This window comes from Hyaena hyaena, unplaced genomic scaffold (genome assembly GCF_003009895.1).
Source record: "Hyaena hyaena isolate Hyena2069 unplaced genomic scaffold, ASM300989v1 scaffold_811, whole genome shotgun sequence".
In the NCBI taxonomy this organism is placed as follows: domain Eukaryota; kingdom Metazoa; phylum Chordata; class Mammalia; order Carnivora; family Hyaenidae; genus Hyaena; species Hyaena hyaena.
Genome location: NW_024081444.1, coordinates 428762 through 443491, shown reverse-complemented (window position 1 = coordinate 443491; position 14730 = coordinate 428762). Strand labels below are relative to the sequence as shown.

At 42.1% G+C, this 14730-nt stretch overlaps 1 long non-coding RNA gene across 1 annotated transcript; it reads left to right on the top strand.

The window, feature by feature from the left end:
- Positions 1-332: 332 nt before the first annotated feature.
- LOC120221779 lies at positions 333-14492 on the top strand. Its single transcript, XR_005525892.1, has 4 exons — positions 333-413; positions 1003-1080; positions 12601-13037; positions 14230-14492. It is a non-coding gene; the product is annotated as an uncharacterized LOC120221779 (long non-coding RNA).
- The last annotated feature ends 238 nt before the right edge of the window (positions 14493-14730 follow it).

Here is a 14730-nt window from a genome sequence, read left to right as displayed (position 1 = left end):
GAGTATTTCAATGTTATTTTGATGTGCTTGGTTTTTCTGATTTCATGGAAGTCTTACTGGTCCCTGCTGGTGTGTCCTGAGAAGTGGAGGCAGTTTCCAAGGCCAGCTGATACATGTCTCTCAGGAGGACAGTGGTGTGGTGGGACCCCTGCATTTGTGTCCCAGGCTGCCCGGGTGTGTCTGGGCAGAGCAGGACAGTCCCAGCTCTTTGTGATAGACTGTTCTCAGCTGGCCCTTGAGGTGGTGGGTCCTCTCTGGTTCCACTCCTGCTCAGGTGTGTTTCCATAGGAAAGGGGCATCTCAGGCCTGGCAGGAAGGAAAGACCCCTGGCCACTGCTATCCAGCAGGGCTCCAGTGGATGTCTGCCAGTGGTTCACCTGGTGCTGTCAGAGAAACCTTGTTTCATCTGGAGGGTAAGCATACCTAGACATCCACTGTCACTGGGTGGAAGCTGAGGAGCACTATGCATGGTAGCCTTCCTCCACTGGGTGGGGACTGAGGCCAAGTGCTGTGCTGCTTTCCAACCTTAAGTCTACCCTTCCTTTTGCCTTTTCCCAGTGTCTTCCTGGGATTTCCTGGTTCATCATCCCAGGGTTTGTAGTTGTGCTTAGTTGGGGGTAAGGTAAGGAGGATGGGCCTATTTCATCTTGTTTCTCCCTCCCACATACGTATATCATATATATGATATTCCACATATGATATCTATAGAAAGATTATATCTCTATCTCTGTATCTATAATTTATATATAATCTCACCCTCTTGTCAGTCAAATCATTTAGTGATTTATTTCAGTTTCCACCATACAGTACAGTAGTATGGTTGAGAGCCTAGTCTAGGACCTAAACTCCATTGGTCTATGCACATGACCTTGACTATCTGTTCTTGGGCTTGGACCTTGCTTCCAGAGATACAGTGCTCTGCATGCCCATTCCCTAGGCTAGTCTAGATTTATAGGTGTTGCCATGGTGCAGTCATTAACAATGCCTTCTCATTTCCTGAAGGGCTTTGCTGTGGATAAGAGGAGTTCTGTGGTGATCCTATTCAATGGGCTATTGTGAAGAATCAAGGAGCCAAACTAGGTAAGCTGTTTGGCACATTGCAAGGCCTTATAAATGCTACCTACTACTATTATTTTATTTTTTATGTCATAATAAGTGTACTCTTTAATCTCCATCATCTCTTTCACCCATCCCCCCAACCACCTCCCCTCCAGTAACAATCAGGACACTTGGGTGGCCTCAGTCAGTTAAACCTCTGACTTTGGCTCAGGTCATGATCTCATGGTTCGTGAGTTTGAGCCTGGCATTGGGCTCTGTGCTGACAGCTTGGAATCTGTAATCTGCTTCAGAATCTGTCTGACTGTCTGTTTCTTTCTCTCTGCCCTTCCCTAGTTCATGCTCTATGTGTCTTTCTCTCAAAAATAAATAAACATTAAAGAAAAAAAGAGTATGTTTCTTGGTCTGTCTCTCTGTTTTTTCCCTTTGCTCATTTGTTTTCTTTCTTAAATTCCACGTATGAGTGAAATTATATGGTATTTGTCTTTCTCTGACTTTTTTCACTTCTCATAATACTCTCTCCATCCACGTCATTGCAAATGGCAAGATTTTACTCCTTTTAATGGCTGAATAATATTTCACACATATTGTTATTATTAGATGAATTTTTCTTTGTGTAGTATGCATATGTTATATATGTCTTACAGTCAACCACTTATTAAACATTAAGAAAGTGCTATTTCCTTAGTTTATTTTAGTAACTAGAAATATAAATAAAAGTACCAACCTGTCCTTTCACACCCTGGGTGGGAGGGCTGTCTAGTGTGTGCCCAGGTGCTCACTCCCCGCCAGCCAGCTCCAGGGGGAGCATCAGGAGTCAGATACCAGCTGGTGAACATGGTCAGATAGTGAGTGGATAGATACATAGACGCAGGAGGGCTAGATGACTTTTAACTGAGAATAATGTACCATGATAACTGAGGGTGTTGATTTTGATATTTCTCCCCAGAAACTTCACGCTGCCTTTGTTGTTCCCAGGCTGTTATTCTTGAGATAAGCAGAGAGGAGTAGTGCTTTGCCCTCAGGCTGGCACTCAGATATCTGGCTGTTGGACAAAGTTGGGCAAAACTTGTTCTATTAATTGTAGACAGGCAAGAATTAAAGCTGTGAGGATGAAATAGAATGGAATACAGAAGGTTGTATCTGTTGTTTATGTGTGATTTCCTATGATTAATATTATTTAATCTTTCATAATTCAGTATAGCAACAAGTTAGAGCTGTATTCTTGGGCGTAGGCAGTTTTGGGGGGTGGGGGAAGATTTCATGCTATTCATTGATTCATGAATGTTTCCCTTTTTGCAAAATGTGTTTGGACTTTGTTCCACTTCTGTCTTGTTCAGCATCCAGGCGTTTTTAATAGTGGCAGAAAAGTGTTTCTTGGTGGTCCCGTTGCTTTTTGATCACATTTTTGTTTTAATGTGTGCTACAGTGGAGCAGTGTTGCTTATGCAAAGGTGTTTGTCTTACCTGTATTTCCCAACACTATGGATATTTGGAGAAGATTTACTGGACATTAGTTTCCATTTATTGTTTCAAAAAAGATTTTGTGTTTCCAGCAAACTGCTTTTAAAAAGTTCATGATACAATTCCTTTTTGCGATTCAGGGAGTGAATTGAAGAAAAATTACTAGATTGTATTAGAAATTACCTTTTTTGGGGCACCTGGGTGGCTCAGTTAAGCATCTGACTCTTGATTTCGGCTTAGGTCATGATCTCATAGTTTATGCAATTTAGCCCTGCATTGGGCTCTGTGCTGACAGAGTGGAGCCTGCTTGAGATTCTCTCTGTTTCTCTCTCTCTCTCTCTCTCTCTGCTTCTCTCCTACTTGTGCTCTCTTTCTCTCTCAAAATAAATAAATAAACTTAAAAGATTAAAGAATTACCCTTTTTGCTCTCTGCTTTAATGATTTTGGATATAATTTTTATTGCCCAATTTTTATTTGAATATTAATGTCCAGTTATACAGAAATCTTAAAGGAAATGACATTCTTTGTTAAACAATGCAGGAGTCAATGACCTGTCAACTAACTTCTTTCTTAAGCTTCAGTTACTTCAATTACATATTCCATCTATCTTTCAGAACAAAACCAATTAGCTCTCCTCCGAATTATCAGACTTAAAATTGTTTTAAGGAATGTTACTTTGTACCCAAGTGAGCTGAATCTACCTCAAAGCCCTTTAATAATATGATGTCCTAAATGTATTCATCAAGGATGGCAGATCTTATCTTTATAAATATGTTTCCTTTTACAAAGCACTGGAGACCTTTTCCACTCATGGAGTTATTTTAGTGTTATTACTGAGAATACATTTTACTGAGAGTACATATTATTGAGAGTACAATGGAATATGTAATTGAAGTAAAGAAAGATTAAGAAAGAGTAAGATATTGATTGAAAATCTAATGTTAGGACTGTATTTCTAATCTAGACAACTTTCCACATAACTCTTAAAATATTTTATAATATTTCTTTACCTGTTATATTTTTTCCACTAGAAAAATCAAGGTCATTGATTCTTTATTTCCATCATTCAAATGGAACATTCTATTGGCCAATGTTTTGGGGCACATTCCATCCCAATCATGCCAGTGCATTGCAGTTAATTTTAGAAGTGCACAGTATAATCAGGAAAAATCACTTATAGGTATACATCAAGTAATATGAGAGCAAAATGTTACGAGAGGCTGAGTTAAGTTACATAAAGAGGTGCTAAGAAGAATTTGTGGTGTCCAGATTAGAGGTGAATAATGCCACATCAGTTTTGAACATGACAGCACTCAGGCACCTGGGTGGCTCAGTGGGTTAAGTGTCTAACTCTTGATTTCATCTCAGGTCATGATCCCATGGTTCATGAGTTCAAGCCCTGCGTCAGGCTCCGTGCTGATAGCAGGGAGCCTCCTTGGGATCCTCTCTCTCCCTCTCTCTCTCTCTGCCCTTCCCCTGCTATCATGTGTGAGCTTTCTCTCTCTGTCTCTCTCTCTCTCTGTCTCTCTCTCGTTCTCAAAATAAATAAATAAACTAAAAAAATATAATGAACATTACAGCACTTGTGAAGGATGAAGCAATCTCTGTCAAAAGATAATTTTCAGAAAAAGGTGAAAGCCACATTCTCCTACAGCTATTAAAATGAACACATGTTGAAGACTTTATTTTACTCCTCATCAATGAAGGAACTAGACAGATGTTAAAAATAGTCTGAAGGAAAGTAACAACAACAGCAACAGCAACAACACAAATTTGTGTGGAATGAGTGAATTGAATTGCAAATGGAGGCAAAACTAATTTTTCCATAGGAATAGTGGAATCAGCTGAAATCTTACAGAACAAAGCAAGTTTTCCCATCCATCCTTTCTTTCAGCTTACAAAGATATGAGAAAAAGCTTGATGATAATGAACAAAGTATGAATCAGACTCTCTGGAAGGGTTTGCTAGAGACAATGCATCATTTTTCATTGAAGTTGAACTTTTTTTTCTCATTTCCCCTTGGGTTCATTCTGCCTCACTCCTTGACAAAAAAGAAGAGAATTAAATCAGGGAAGGAAGCCAGAATCATGCTTGTGTAATCTTTCAGCTCATAGGAACAAACTATGTATGTATGTATATACATATACATACAGATACACACACACATATAGTATATAAATAGTATATATACATATATATATACAGTTTCCAATTTACTTGATGAAGATGAACTTGAGTTATAGTAGGAATGTGCTTTTCATTAGTTAAACCATGTTATCACTCTTCTAGGACTACATGGGGGCTGTTACCACAGTACTTTTAAGTCCAGTGCATTACAGAACTAATCCTGCCTTCTGTAAAAAGATCAGAAACAACAAATCAGATAGGAACAAAGTTTAATAGAAAGAAGTGGTGGGGGATTAGATAAAATAGTACAATTCACATCTTGCATCAGAAAATGTTGACTGTAATCCTACATCCACTGGGGACCCCACACAGACCCCAGCCCTGGGTCCTGCTCTGGTCCTATACATGGTGTGGACAGGTGGTTACATACCAGCGAATCATCAAATATAAGAGCAGGGGATTATTTCCCTTGTTACAACCCTCTTCTCACTAACTGCTCCAGCATAAACTGGAGATTTTTGAGGACAAACTTAGAAGGAAAAACAATTTAAAACTGTCTCAAGAATTTAGCATTAGGTCAGCTTCTGAGAAGGAAAGAAATAGAAGAAAGTGTTGAATAACTAGTTTTCCTTTTTGGTAAGAAAAACATGGGCACACTTGAAATCAACCAATAGAACTTAAGAAAGTTTTGAGTCTTGTAAAAGGACAAATTTCAGCAAATAAAATGAGCTATTTGGGGGCAAGACCCACTGATGGTTCTACTTTGTCCAAGAGCATCTTGGTTAGCGGCTAAAGGCCATTTGGGGCTTTGTCATCCCGCTAAACTTACTAAATCTTGGTTTACTTAACTATGAAACGGGCATAATAATAGCTACCTCAAAAGGCTGTGAAATAAAATAATATGCCAGAAAGCAAAAGGCAAAAGCAGAATTGTTCAGTCATCAGTGATTCAGGGGGCAGTCACTATGATCGAACACACTTTAAATTGGAGGCTTTTCATCCAGTGGCTCTGCCTGGGCTTCATGCCAAGACCATGCCTGTCTGGGCCTTAATCTGAGGAGGAGAAGGGGAGGCAGTCTGACCCAGGGAAAGGACATAGACATTGGATGAGTAGGTGCAACTTCAGCTCCTGGCTTTGCTCCCCGCAGAGTGTCTAGGTGGGCAACTGGGCACTTCCTAAGGGTGCCATAGATATGGTAGCTCTGAATCGGAGATGATTCTGCCCCACTAGTAAGAATTCAGTATTTATTTCACAAGAACTAAACGAAGTCGCAGATTTAAGGGTCTTACTTGGTAAATGACGCAATATCATCTTTGTTACCCTTGTTATTGGTAACCCACCACTTCCCACCAGGCTTGAGTGGACCCGTGAGCTTTCCTCTGCTCACGGCCCTTGTGGCCTGTTCCTGGCATCTGTGGAGATCCAGCACAAGTGGCCACTGTCTCCTGAGGTCTGGCTTGTGCCTCCTCCATGAGCCTCCGGCTCCCTGACGGCAGGCACTTGAGCTGCAGGCTCCCAACAGTGGATGAGGAAGGACTGTCAGTGCTTCGGATGTACCTTTGTGCCCACTTATAGAAGGAAGAGGCTGCACTACCCTCTTCGTGGCCCAAGCCTTGTAAAAACTTCTCTTGAAGTCTTAGACATAGGGGCAGTATATTTAACTCCTCTGAACCTCACTTATCATCAAAATGAGGATGATATGTCGCTCATAGATTTTAGACTGCTGAAGGAGAATCCGAGCGTATGAACAGTAAGAGCTTGTGAAAAAGGCCTTGGGCAGGCCGAAGGCCACATGTGTCTCTTCCATGTCTCAGGAGAGAGCTCACGGAGCATCTAATGAGCACGGAGAAGGCCCTTTGTGGCCAAGAGTAGCACATCCTCTTCTCTTTGGAGCCTGGCTCCAAAACATATTGAAAACTTGGGAGAAGACAAAAAATGCAGCTCTCTTTGAAGGCTTTTCTTTGGATGTCCTGAAACTGCTCAGAACTGCCGACTCTGCTCTTTTCCCTTGATCCTCTGGTGGCTCCAGTGAGGTTAAATCCAAAGAGGAAGTTCTTTTCCCACTCATGCTGTAACCTGATATGCTGCCTGGAAATGCAAGTCACAGTGTGAGAATGTGCATGCTATGGCTCCCTGGGGAGAAGAAGGGACTTTCTAGTCTCATGACTAGGCCTGCATTTGCCTGGCTGCCATTGAATGCGCAGGTCAGGAGCAGGGACTGTTACCTGAGCACCAATTCTTAAGATACAGTATTTGAGCAAAACCGCATTCTGTGCAAGGGGAAGGAAGGCATGGTCAGAGGGAAGAGAGGGAGAGCTGGACTTCAAATATGATAAATGATGATTCTGGGAGACTTCCTGGCTCGGGTCATCATTTTGGTTGAGTAGTGCTCCACGTGTGGCTGACCTTTTGCTTTAGTTTCCTCGTGCTTGTAGGCAGTTGTGATATAGTGACACCGGGCTGGGCTTGGAGTCACAAGTCCTGGGTGTAAGTCAAGGCTCTGTCACTTTCTAACTGCGTGATCTCAGACAACTCATTAAACCTTGGGCACTCAGTTGCCTCAGCTGCCAAAATGAACAGAGCTGTACTTATAACACTTGATTGTGGGGAGGTATAAGTGAGAAAACCTATAAAATTGCTGGGCACTGAGCAAGTGCTTGATAAAGGTTCATTAAAAAAAATTTTTTTTTTACCTTGCCAACCCCAGTGCTGACATGAATTTTTCAGAGGTTTATTTTTGAATTCTTATTAAGTAGTAGTATGTGGATTATCTTAACTATTTATATTATCTATGATAGTTTCTTACTTGAAAGTCTTTACCCCACATGCTACCTCGATGCTGAAAACTAAAACCACGTCCTACTCTCTGCATTAGGGTAATTTTATGTTATTCCTTTGCTTTCATTGGCATAATTTATTTTTCTCATGAATCTCTTGCTCCGGCAATGGTTTGATTGTTCATTACGGGGACTTCTTGAAAGATCTATTCACTCTTCCCCAGGAAACATTGGCAGTTTGTGTTCTAAGAGTCAAAGGAATCCCTCATCTCAGAGTCCTCCCCTTGCTGTGTTCTCCAGTCCAGGACCACTGTTGTGATTCTTACCTGATACTAAATGAGTCCTTCTTCAGATCAAAATCCCAAACCTCAGTCAATTCCGACCTTCCTTTCCCTCCTCCGAGGCACTGTTATAATAAATTGAAATTACTTTACTTTGGTAAGCAACACATTCAGCTGCACATATCAGCAGGTGAAGTCAGTGATGTTTGGGGGTCCAGACGTTTTGGTTTGGGAGGTCCCACTGAGATCCAGTCAATGCTGGAATGTTTAGTGGCAGCATTCCACTGGGAAACAGCCCTTTCCTTGGAGGCCTGTGGAGCGCCCTGCTAGGCATGGGGGCTTCCTGATCATAATGCTGAGGTACTGGGGTTTCATAGTGGTTAGAACAATCACCTCCTTCAGTGAGCTCCCAGATGCTGTTTATTTTGTTTCCTAGAGTAAGGAATGCTCGTTAGCTATCTTTTGGCTGTCTGATCAGATTGGTGAAATGCTTATCCTTGGTGGGAATCTACCAGAGTACTAAAACTACTGTTTGTCTCTGCCTGTCCCTGTCACTTTATTGTCCTTCATTAAGAGGGACCTTGAAATGAGCCCATTCCTCAAGCCAGCCTTGGGAAAAAGCAACTTCTGAGGGTCTGTTGTAAGACTGGCATCCTTTGGTTGCTCATCAAAACCATTTGGGAACTTCCTGCAGTCTTGTCTTTTGTCCAGGAGAGTCTGGTTCCAGGAGATACCTCTCTGCAGACCACTCCATACTTCTGGAGCCACAATCTTTGTCTGGTGTTTGTAGCCGAATGGCCCATCTGCTTCTTTGAGAGGCTGAGACCTGAAGTACATAAACAGTTTTGGATGAAAAATTCCTGGGCTCTCATGAATTTGACTCTGTCTGAAGTTGCATCCTTACCTCTTCCTCCAGGCTGACCTCCTGCTACATGACTAATGCGTTTACATTATAATCCAAACTTGTATGCTTATTTTACCAAATGACATATGTTAGCCAAGGATATTTGTGGGGCTTTTGATGTGACCGATTGTTTGAGAGGCATCTTAGAAGAATACTAGGGCAAAATTTCAAACTTCCAATCGTCTTCAATTTTTAATTAGTACAAGGAAGCATCAAAAGGTTTTTTAGTTTCAAAAATCTCTTGCTTAAGAGACCTTTTGGACAAGGCAAAAGAGAAATTTACCACTGTTGCTTCTAGATCTCTCGAAATCTCAACTTGAACTGAGGAGCCTATGTTCCTCTCGCCCACCCTATACTCATTCTGCCCCTAAGACTTAGTTGCCTCTTAAAGCTAAACCTCTCTCAGAACTGGAGTGCCCTTTTCTGTTGATATGAAGCACTGTTTTTTTTTTTTTCTTTTTCTTTTTTAATTTTTTATAGTTTTTAAAATTTATTTTTGAGACAGAGAGAGACAGAGCATGTGCGGGTGAGGGGCAGAAAGAGAGGGAGACACAGAATCTGAGACAGGCTCCAGGCTCTGAACTGCCAGCACAGAACCTGATGCAGGGCTCAGACCCACGAACCATTAGATCATGACCTGAGCTGAAGTCGGACACTTAACTGACTGAGCCACCCAGATGACCTAACACTGTTTTTTGTTTTTTGTCTTTTTCTGAGCTGAGAGCCATTGTTAGAATTTCCAAAGACCCGACAGAAGAAGGAGACATTTGCAGAGGGATTTAGCATAATTTTAGGAATGTATAATCCAGAACTCCCTAATAGATACCAGTTGATTCATTATTAGGAGAAGCCTAGGTAGAATGGGAAACTTTAACAGGACTTTAAAAAGACCTCAACTTTCATAGGAAACCAGAGGGGCTTAGAAAAGCTTCCAAAGTTGGAAGATGTCTTTTGGAGACTAACCCCAAGGTCTTCCCTCTGAAAACAGTGGGCTGCAATCTAGTCCTGTAAGTAAAGCAAGGACAGAGGCCAGAGAACTCTGGGATGAACTCCTTAATCCTGGAAGACAGCATCCAGGGACAGTTCTTGAGGTAGATGGGATTCCATTTTTCTCTTTTCACTTTTATAAATGATGTTAACACAAAAATCAGAGACTGATACCTAAGCACAAAGTAGAATTGGGAAATAACTCCATTCATAGAACTCCCACACCCTACTGAGCATTTTGAAAGTACCTCAGAATGGAAGCAAAGTGGAATCCTGACAAAATGAATGGCTTTGCAGATAAGACATGAGATGCTTCTACCTCTGTCATTCAGCCTAAAAGAAGGAGTCTCTTGATAATAAAGCCACTGGAACAGAAAGGGCATTGAAGTAAGAATTGCCTTATCTTGGCTAAGTAAACAGAGAACATACACAAAAATGACATGATTAATCAATAAGGGGAAATTTGCAAGGGGTTGATCTAAAGAGTAAAGAAGTTCTTTTGGCTTATGGAAGAAAATCGGCATAAAGAATGGATCCAAAAGTCTATGCAAGGTGTTAAAATCTAAGCAAAGTTTTCTTAGTTTTGATGAATTCATTTCTTTGGTTTAGTGTTTGTCTTCACCAAAAATATGAACAAGTATTTTTTTTTCTGTGTAATCTTCCAAGATACTGTTTTACTAGAATATATTTGTGTGTTTTATTTTGTCTTTATTACGTCCTCAATGATTTAAAAACCTTTTTAGTTTAATTCCAGTTAGTTAACATACAGTGTTATATTAGTGTCAGCTGTACAATATAGTGATTCAACAATTGTATATGGCACCGGTACTCATCACGACAAGTGTACTCCTTAATCCCCATCACCTGTTTCACTCACGCCCCCACCCCTGCCCCATAACTCAGTTTGTTCTCAGTAGTTAAGAGTCTGTTACTTGGTTTGTCTCTATTTCTTTCTCTCTTCTTCCCCCTTTGCTCATTTGTTTTGTTTCTTAAATTCCACATATGAGTGAGATCATATGGTATTTGTCCTTCTCTGACTGACTTATTTCACTTAGCATAATACACTCTAGCTCCATGCATGTTGTTGTAAATGGCAAGATATATTCTTTCTTATGGTTGAGTAATATTCCATTTTATATATATATATAATTACATTACATATAATAATATATAATTATATTACATATATATATATGCCACATCTTCTTTATCAATTCATCAGTCAATGCTATTATGTCCTTGGAAAACAGACTTCCTTACTTTTAAAAGAGAGAAGGCTCTTTCTAGTCTCAGAAGCAGCTGGTCTTTGGGCATACACAGCTTCCATCCCAGATTCATAGAAGCAGACCATGACTGTCACTCCTCAATCTGCATTTCTTCTCTATTCTAGCCACTTTCTTTCCTCTTCCTGGGTTCTGGTGACTTTATTTACCTGCAAGTCTTGTGTTTTTAATATTGCTTTTGGCATTTTTAATCCCTCCTTGGTATGATCCCAATACTTTGTATAATTTACCACAAGCTGCATAAAGAGTACAACCAAACCAACTGCTGGTTTTGTGCACATTTCTCTACAGGAGCACCAATGTCCTATGGTTCCATTTCCTTGTAATGAATCAATTTTCTGGGACACTGGGCTCAACCACTACAGTGGGCCAGGCAGCCAGAAATCTAAATGCCCCTTCACATTGTGCCAATAACGGGGAGTGTGTGCCCACAGGAGGGAGCGATGTACTTAAAGCCCTGCAGCCCTCGCTAGGATCATTAATATTAAAAGAAGCAAGAGTGAGAAATCAGAGAATTAGGTTATTTGGATAATGGTCTCAGATCTGGTTTTCTTTAGGCTGGGTATGGGATACGTTCTCTTGGTTTAACCTGGGCCCTGGTGACTCTTGGCTGAGAAGTGGACGACACACTTGGATCACAATCCTTCTCTGAGTAAGAGTCTGTGGCCATGTCCAGATGTGACATCTTCAGAGTCCTCGGGGCTGGTGTACAGTCACTGTTCCATTGAATGATCCAGTGCAGGGTCCTCCAAAAGAATGAGCAACTTGGTGTTTCTGGAGGTTGTGGAATTGTGCAGGGTGGAGTAAGCCTCAACAGGCTCCTGGCATGTGATCCTCATGCCTCAACAAGTGTGCAAGTCCGGATGGGCACACATCCTCGGGTGTTAATTAATGATCTTCTCAGGCTGAAGAGTGAAAGGAGGCTGGCCACATACACTGTGCACTCTACACTCAGCCTGGACACCAGGAACCACAGCCACACCTGCTGTGAATACTAACGTCCTTCGCGATTCCTCTGCCTTCATTAGCATCATTTAATGTTTCCAGGAGTGTCTTGCACAGGCTTGTGGTTTGATTGTTCATTATAGGGACTTCCTGAAAGACTTGTCCACTCTTCCCTGGACAACATTGACAGTGTATGCCCTAGGAGTCAAAGCCATCTCTCACCTCCAAGTGCTACCCTTGCTGTGTTCTCCATCCGGGACTGCTGTATCACTGTCCTTCTCCTTCTCCCAACTGGGCCCCACATTAGGTCAAACTCCCAAGTCTCAACCATGATCTGGCCCTCTCCTCTTGGAAGCACCAGCGGCTTTGGGAGGTGGTGTCCCCCCACAGGAGTGGGGTGGTGTCCCCTCCAGGAGTGGGGATTGTGTCCCCCCCCCTCACAGGAGCTGGGGTGGTGTCCCTTTCCCATAGGAGAGGCAGACTCAGCTTCTTCTCATCAACAGGTTGTCTTGGCAATGTTTGGGTGCCAGGTTTTGACATACGTTCCACATATTATAGAAACTTTGGAGAAGTTATAAGTGCAGAATTTGAAAAATGTCTGCTCTCCATGTTTTGTATCTTAAATTATTGCTACAATCCTGAATTGAGGTTTATATATTTAAAAGTATTTCACCTTCTTGGAACTCCATCTGAAACAAATGCAGTAGATAAATTCATGCTTGAGTGTACACTTATTTGGTTTTTCTGACAGAAAGTTAATCTCTGTTCGTTTACAGGTAAACCACAGAAGAGCTGATCCAGGGTTGGGGCTGCCCACAGAGGCTAGGAGGGAGCCAGGAGCGACTGGAACCAGGCATCTGTTCAGAGCCATCCTTGTGCCAGCAGCTCCCTGCACATCACACTGTCTTCACCCCTCACAACTTCCCTGCTGTGGGGGCGTCCTCTTCACTTTACAGATGAGGAAACTAGCTCTTAGGTCAAAGGACTCAGCTGAACAAGGGTTCCAACCCATGTTTGGCTGCGGAAGACAGAGCCTTCCTTTCGGCCTCTCCCCAGCCTTTACTGACTGCCTCCTGCGGCTTACCCGTTGTCATGGGTGCTGGCCTCGACTGGGCCCTCAAGGGGCTCACAGATCTTGGTGGACAATATCGAAGTTCTGTGTGAAATCCAAGAGTAGTTTTGCAAGTTACTTCGAGAGCACTTAGCTCCTGAGGTGGGAAATGGGCCACCCGAGCTGAGACTCTGCTCCGAGTCAGAATTGAAATAGACTCTCTGGGCCCCAAGTCGTCCTCTTTCCCCAGACAGTCTTTAAGAGCTCCCAGTGACGTGCCTCACTCCATCTTCCTGGTTGCCATGAATGCCAGTTTGTTTTGCTTTGTGGCTTCCATGTCCCACTGGTATTGCCCTGATGCACCCAGAAGTGGGGGGCTTCACACCCCTGCTGAAGAGAGGAAGGACAGCCTCTCTGCTGGCTTTTTTAACATGCACTCCGAGAGTTTCTTATTATGCTTTTAATGTTGTAAGTCATTTATTAGGTTCTGGATCTGATGCCTGGGAAAGGGAGGGCTACCATGCCCCCTCACCACCTTCCCTGCTCCCCCCCACCCCCCGCCCCAGCCTTGTGCTCCCTTTGAGTGCTGTACAGATGAATGCCAGCATCTCTCGGCTGTCAAGAAGTCATCTGGGATCCTTGGCTTTCTCTTGTATCAGAAGGAACTTGCTGTCCCCTGTGAAGTTGTCCAGCAGAGAGCCCAGTCTTTCTCTTCCTTGCTTCTCTTAGAGAAACACTAAATTCTCATGTTGCCTCATTGTGGCATGTCTGAAATGTCTGAATTCCCAGAGAGAAAACATGGATTAGGCTGATCTGGGATTTTTAGTACACATGCTTTAAAATGACTTGATTCCTTGAAATGGATTCAACCCCTAATCAGGGCTGTCTTTCTCAAAACTAAGAAAGCCTCCACGTTGTCCTTCTTCCCTCTCCCTCCCTGCCTCTCTCTGTCCACATCCCCCCCGCCGCCCCTCTCTTTGTCTCCCTGTTCCTTCTTTCTTGTGTTTTCCAGAATAAAGTACCATCAGGTAGCTATTAGGAAATCTGCTTTAGGACATTTGAGTTTTAGGAAAGCAGGCCCTTCTCAATTGTCATGAATATAATTTGGGTTACATAACTTTCAGTTGGTCCTTGGCCAAAGATCGCTTTTATTGGGAATACGTTATTACGACTAAGTACTACATTCCAAATCCTTTTGGATATTTAATCATCTTTATCAGAAGCAAGTGGTACACCAGTAACTTATGGTCTTTTCCAAATAAAATAACTTTGTTCAGTTGTAGTGAGAATTTATTTCAGTGTTATGACAAATTTCAATTCTATTATTTACAGTTCACTTATTTATCTTTTACAGGCAACGATGCCCCGGATGGAAGTTTAAGTAAATCAGATGTGGAAAACTTTTTGGCACTTCAGGACAACGGCAGTTTCTCATCCTGCACAGAGCTTGGCTGAGGCTGGTGCCCTGTATCTGTGATGGACGTTGGAAACAGAAGCAAGGTGAGAATTTGGAGATGACCGAAACACCAGGAAGGTCATCACTGGTCTCTGGAGGAAGCAACTATGGGGTGGTTTGAATACGTCACGGTGACTGTGACATTGAAAACAATGCATCCACCCAACTAAAACAAATCTCTATTTTTGGAAACATTCACAAGTTATAGAAACCCCATGATGTTGAACGAAAATAAAAATTCTTTAAAAATACAAAGGGAAATCTTCTTTCACATAATACCTTACATGATATCATCTAAACATTTTGAACTGTGTTGTTCCCCTTTGCGATTGAATTAATTTTAGTTTTTAAAATTCATGGTTTATCTCCAGATCCCAGTTCAGGTTAATATTACCCCCT